Source organism: Meriones unguiculatus, chromosome 14 (assembly GCF_030254825.1).
Source record: "Meriones unguiculatus strain TT.TT164.6M chromosome 14, Bangor_MerUng_6.1, whole genome shotgun sequence".
Taxonomy (NCBI): Eukaryota; Metazoa; Chordata; class Mammalia; order Rodentia; family Muridae; genus Meriones; species Meriones unguiculatus.
Window position 1 is genome coordinate 2,083,375 of NC_083361.1, and position 6,885 is coordinate 2,090,259.

Sequence of the window (6,885 nt, forward strand, 5' to 3'; positions counted from 1 at the left end):
ATGTGTTTTGGCTTCATTCTGACCAGGTACAAGCTTTCACCCACTCCTCTGCCATTAATACAGAGGCTTAGCAAAAGGGCTGTAACACTTTGTTTTCATCTGATACTGACAATTTCATTTAAATGAGCTAACTAACACCCAGTGGAAAACTCATTTCCACTTCCCCCAGTGAGACAGGAAACCTTGCCAATCACACATGCCTTGCCCTAAAGCCCTCTAGCCATTCTTGAGAGAAACAGAACCTCTGATCTCAAGATTGCTCTGTTCTTTGCTTTGTCTAGAAGCTGAGAACCATCCCTGACCACTGCCGGACAAGGAACAACAGTCACACATTCCTTCAATCCCTGCTCTGTCTTTATTCCTGCCCATATTGTACGCAGGGTCAATTTTAGGTTGAAGGTTTTGTGGTTGGGTTGGTGTTTCCTTCCCTCTGCTAGGAGTACTGTCTAGTTAGAGCATGGCCTCTTCCATGTCCATTGAACCCTGCTATTAGGAGTCTCAACTAGAGTCACCTCCATATCCTCCCAGAGCCTGCCCTGTTGAGGATCTCCAGCTTGACTCAGAGATGCCCCCTCCCACAGTTTCTCTTCTTGATACAAGACCTCTACCCTCCCACCCCCTTTCCCCAGGTCTGATTTCCACCCTCATTTCTCTCCATGCTCACTCTCCTACTCTGTTCCCTCTCTTCAACTGTTTCTAACACCCATTCTATTTCCCATTTTGAGTGAGACTTAAGTATCCTTCCTTGGGCCCTTGTTGTTGCTTATCTTCTTTGGGTCAGTAAATTATAGTATAGTTATCCTGTACTATAGTCTACTACACTATATATCTGTAATACATGTGTATATATATACACACACACTATAGTATATATCTGTACTATATATATATATATACATATATATCTGCTTATAAGTGAGTACATACCATTTCTGCCTTTCTCAGTATGGGTTACCTCACTCAGAGTGATCCTTTCTAGTTGCATTCACTTGCTTTTCAAATTTCATTATTTTCTTGTTTTTAATAGCTGAGTAGTATTCCATTATGTGAATTGTACCATATTTTTTCTGTTCATCAGTTGAGGGACATCTGGGTTGTTTCCACCTTCTGGCCATGATGAATAAAGCTGCAACGAACATAGTTGAGCAAATGTCCTTGTTGTATGTGGAGCTTCTTTTGAGTATATGCCCAGGAGTGGTGTAACTGGGTGTTGAGACCTCCAGAAATCTCTGCTCACATATCAAGAAAGGTACTTGATTGCCTTCTCAAGTGTTGTTCACCTTGGATCTCTGGAGCAGATATGAGGGGTAGAAGGATGTGAGCAGTGACCTAGGGTCTTGTTTCATGTCCTTGCCAGCATTTCGGGTGGAGGTGGGGGCATAGGGAGTGAGCAGGTCACCAGCAGCCCAAGCAGAAAGTCTTTGTGCTCACACTCCTGGACAATGAAAGACAGGAGGCAGAGTTGGAAACAGGTGAAGTTGCACAACTGAGTGGAGAGGCAAGTTCAGCATAAAAGGTCCTTCTTGAGAGTGCAGTAAAGCCAATTATGGTTGGACCAGGACCATGGAGCCCAGTGTTCTGATCCTTCTTGCTCTCCTTGGGGGCTTCTTGCTACTTCTGCTCAGGGATTGTTATGCCAGGTTCACGGGACCCTCAGAGACCACCAGGAGATGACTCGATGCAATTGCAAGAGAGCTTTATTATGAAAGCAATCGAACTCGGGACCCAAGTCTCATGGGCACAGCAGTAGAGAAGCGGGACCCCGAGCTCTGGGTGAACAGAATTTTTAAAGGGAAAGTCTGTGAGCAGGGGGTTTCCATGGCAGCAAGCAGGGGGCACAAGCCTTGGCATTACAGAATTGGGTGAAGTTTAGCAGGGCAGGGTGACCTTTTCTGAGGCACACAATCACAATGGCTAAGGCATATAATCACAATGGCTATTTTTCTAAAGCATATCTGAAACATTGGGGAGAATTTTCCCACCTGATTCTCAACCAATTCCCATTGATTATTGCCAGGGAGTTTGTCTCTATTTTCTATGAAGCATTTATTCTGTTATGTTTCCTGGAGGCTGTTGCTAGGAGAGTTAACTTTGTTTTCTGCCAGGTGTACACTTTGTGATATTTCCTGGTACCTGAATTCAGTTCCCAGTCAAAATCTTTATTTCAAAATGGAGTTATATTCTGGCTAATTTAAACTCTTCAGGGCCACTCAAAGACCTGTGGCCATCTTCCACCAGGACCCTATCCCTTGCCTCTCTTGGAGAACCTTCTGCAAATGGACAGAGAAACCCACCTCAAATCGTTCATTCAGGTGAGGCCTATATGGGGAACTAGTGTGGGGTTTTTCCTACTTTTGACTTTGAAGATCACTCAGAAGGAAGAGTAAGGCCTCCTCCCAAGCTGTAGGTTCAGGTGGGAAGATTGCTGAGTGTCAGGTAAGATGCTGACTTGTGATGGATGGTGCTCAGAATGGCAGACAAGTCTTCCTCTGTTGGAATTGTGTGGGGCATTGTGCTCAGAGTGGGAAAGATGTTGAGGTGTTGAGGTGTGATCATGGTGATTTCACTCCTTGAGGCTTGTTTGGTCCAGAAGAGGAAGTAAAATATAATAGGCATCAACAAGTAATGTTTGCTTTTGCCAAAGAAGTTTATCCTGATGTGTTCCAGGACAAAGGGAGGAGAGGTGAAACAGGTAGATAGGTAGGTATGACTAATCACCTATAAACCCAATGCACCATTCAAGCAGCTGATCCTGGCACCATCTTTCCAGTCTCCACAAGTGGGATTTCATGTTTAACTAACACTTGTTTGTTAATCAGTAACATCCATGACTCCACTTTCCATTAAGAGAACTGATATAGTGGCAAAAATCTCAGTCTCCTGCTACCCCTTAGTTTTTAATAGATAAATGGTCTATTTATTTTTTAATTAGTTTTTCAGACAAGGCCACTCTGCTTTTTCCAGGCTAAATGTCCACCTGACATAACTTTCCTGTGCTGGGATGACAGATGTATGGCACATCTGGCCACAAGTGTTTCAAATATATGCTTTTTATATGGTGGAAATGTCAAGTTAACATCCTATTTGCCATTATTTTTATTCTTTGAAAAATCTAATTCTTTACTTTCTTAATCTCATCTCCACTATTTTCTGTGATGCTCCTCCCCACTTGGAGGTAATTATTGTTGGTTGAATGAGTATGGAGGAGGGTACTTTTTCCTGGAACATAAACAACTTATGAACAGGCACTACACTGAGGAAAGTGGGACCTCAGCACTCTAATTGCCCAGAGAGTCACAACGATGGCTGGTGCCATCATGCCATGGTAGCATGATATGTTGCATCTTTTTCATGTACAGACAGTCAGGGGTTATAACATAAGAAGTTTTCCAGGAGATAGATAATGTGCAGTGGACAGGAAATTACTACCTACTATAGGAAGCTTAATACAATCGATCAAATCCATGATCCACAGTATGTGACAATTTCAGACAGCTAAGCTGCATTCCTTGATTGTTGGGAGCTGCGAGTCTGGTTTCAGATACAGAATTAACTCATAAAATTCATTAGGTAAATTACTTTCTCACCTGGTTTATATTGGATGTAATCAAAGCAATAGGAATTTTAGGATTGCTTGAGAGTTCACACCAACTTAAGAAACAAGGCTTGAACAGAGCCATAAAGACTTTCTAGGATGATGACAAGCATGAAAAAAAGAGCCATTCCAGAGTAACAATTGGTGATAGGTCAAGAATGGACCCAGGTGCATGACAACAGGGTGTAACAGGGGAGAGACAGGTGTTAAAATTTCAGGTCATGGGGATGAGCAGCTTTGATTGAAGCCAGGAATGAAAGGAAGTGAAGTGGTTCAACTCAGCAGGCAGTAGAAAGTCTCCTGGCGTCTTTAGCTGTTTTCTATTGCCATCACAAAAGTTCAGAGTGTTAAAGGTTTATCCAGCTCATAATTATGGAGTTTGACAGTCTAAGATCAAGCAGTACAGTTTTTCACACAGATTCCGGTGAGGGCCCCTTTCATGTTTCCCAACACAGTAGAGGAAAGGAAAATCTGTCACATGCAGAACAGCCTCACCGTTCAGGTTGGCCTCGTTTTATAATCAATTCTCCAAGATTCCAGCCTTCCTGAAAGGTCACTATTAAGCTCTTCGGTGGATCAGCCCTGAAGACCCAATGCCTCTCTCTAGGCTTGAGCACTTGAAGGCTCTACCACCTCTCAACACAACCACTTTGGGGACCAAACCTCTAGCATGGGAACCTTTGGAGGACACTTAAACCATGTTTAAGGCAAAGCACATGGAACAGGCAAGAAGAAAGGGCAGCTGATCCAGATAGAGGGCCCTGGTTTCCAAGAGGCGATGTCCCACGGTGAGCCCCAGGAGTGTTGTGGATCAGCCTGGAGCCTGACTCAATCACAGCTGCTGAAGGCCATGAGGTTCAGGTCAGTTTCAAACCCATGTGTTGATGTACCTGAGGTTACTAACAAATCTTCTGGCATGTGTTTTGGAAGCTTCCATGGTGGCTCAAGAAGCTGAGGTCTACTATTTTCACCAGCTGTGTTGTTCTAAGATGGTTGTGTGGGCCTTCATCATGCTGTGTCTGTTACAAAGTTTGAGGACTTAATGATGACATTCTTTTGGCCAGTGGCAGAGAAACAAAGGCAAACTGCAGCCTCACTTGCCACAATTGGGACTAAAGGTCACCACATTCTACAGTTTCATAATAACATTTTAATTTATTAAATAAATAAATTCTATGTTGCAATGTTACCATAGGGGAGAGGAATTATTTAAGTATCATTTGAAAAATACATTTTTAAAATCTGGGTATGGTGGAACATCACATCCTGTTTATTCCTTCCTAGGAGTTAACTCAGGCTTCATGCATGTCAGACAAGCAACCTGCTAACTGAACACATCCTCAGCCCCTAGAGGAGGGAGCTATAGAATGTATTCCCCTAGCTTCTTGTTCTCCTCTGTTCTTCTTCCTCTTGACCATCACTATAGAATCCTCCTTTCTTCTGAGATCTGCCCCATAGATGGATTAACAAACCCACCAGAGTGGATTTGCTATCAAAGTCAGCTCCCCTCCTCCTCAGATGCATTCTTTGTTGCCCTTTCTCTTGACACAGATGGCATAAAAAAATGTCCTTCCAGATGTATGCCATAATGACCTCAAAATCCTAAAATCCCTGAAAAAGCATAAGAAACAAAGCTGTGTTCACACAAACTGTCCCTTCTCAGGCATTTGGAAAGGAAACTGAGATAGGAAATGGCATGTGGAAGGGTCACATGCCCAGGTTCACCGATAGTGAGAGGGAGGCTGAGATCCAGTATTCCGGTCTGGAGGCCTCGAGTCTCGGAAATGCTCCTGGGATAAAGCTGCATAATGGCATAGATATCACTAAACATTTTCAGACTTTGGTTAAAATGTAGGCATGTAGAAACTGACACAAACCTTTGAGCATCTGCCCCGTGTAGTGCCACACAAAGTAATCCCAGCATGTGGGAGGTGGAGACAGGAGGGTATAGAGTTCAAGGTCTTCTTTTTTTTTTTTTTTTTCCTACATATAGAACTTGAGATCCTGGAGTACAAGAGATTCTGTCTAAAAAACTTACAGAATTGTTTTCAGAACTTACAGCCTTCTTCCAGGTCTTTTATGGCCATCTAGTCACCCTGGATCCCACGTGTGTTTTGACAGCTTACAGAGAATGGACAAACATGTGCATGTCCTGACGATGGGGAGGAGGGTTGGCGCCAGTATTTCTCTATCTTTTCAAAGTCAGAGGCATGTGAGATTGTGCCTAGGTTTCAAGTCTTCTTGAGCATTGCTTTTCTCTTCTGGTGACAAGGATGCATGCTCCTAAGGGTGTGGCAATTTATGTTTATTAAATGATTCAAAAATTCTTGATGTTTGATTCAAAATTTCTTCATTCAAAAATTCACTTATTCACCAACTCAGTGATCATTTATTTGGCTCCTGTGTCTTGGAGATCATTCTAGATGTGACATCTCAGAGGCATATGAAGTGTCCATGCCAGTGGAACATTGCCCTAGGTGTGACAGACAGAGACAAGCAGATTGAAAGGAGTGGTGAATAAAACAAAGCAGTGTGATATCTTAGAAAGTGGTGGGAGTTGGGGACAGAGTGTCTTGGTTTGTTTGTAAACAAAGACTCTGAGAGATTTAGGGGCTGTCAGCAGAGAGATACAGTGTAGTTGACAGAACCTTAAGAACAACAGTGTTAGGGAGCAACATGAGCCTTTCTTCAGTGAAGAACAAGAGAGGAATAGAGAAGCAGGAAGACTGATGGGATTAGATCAGGGAGGGATGTGTGGATACTGGTGGAGAATTTGACCTTATTTTCAGCAACATGAGTACACTTCAGAGCTTGGGGAATTTTAAGGGTATTAAATAATACATGTTTCAATCAATACTCTGATTTGAGTTGTGGTGAAAGTATTTTTACAGATGTAAGAACAAAAGGATGGAAAGGGCAGTGCATACCATTTTACAGTCACCTTAACTATACCTTTTAAAGCATGCTTATTTATGAGACTGTGCGTGACTATATTTCTAATTGTGTGCACACACTCACTCATGGGGCAGAGTCCAAAGGAAGGCACTGGGTTTCCTCCACTATTTCTCTGCCTATCCTTTGAGGCAGAGTCTTTCTCTGAAGCTGAGTCTGGAAGTCAGCAAATCCCTGCAATACTTCTGTCTTCACCCTCCAATATGTTAATCTGGGGCAATAGGCAATCATGACCCCCCTAGTTTGTTATATTGGTGCTGAGATCCAAAGTCTGTTAGCGTGACAGTGCAGCAAGTTCTCTTAGCTGAAAAGCCCCAAGTATAACATTTTAAAATGGT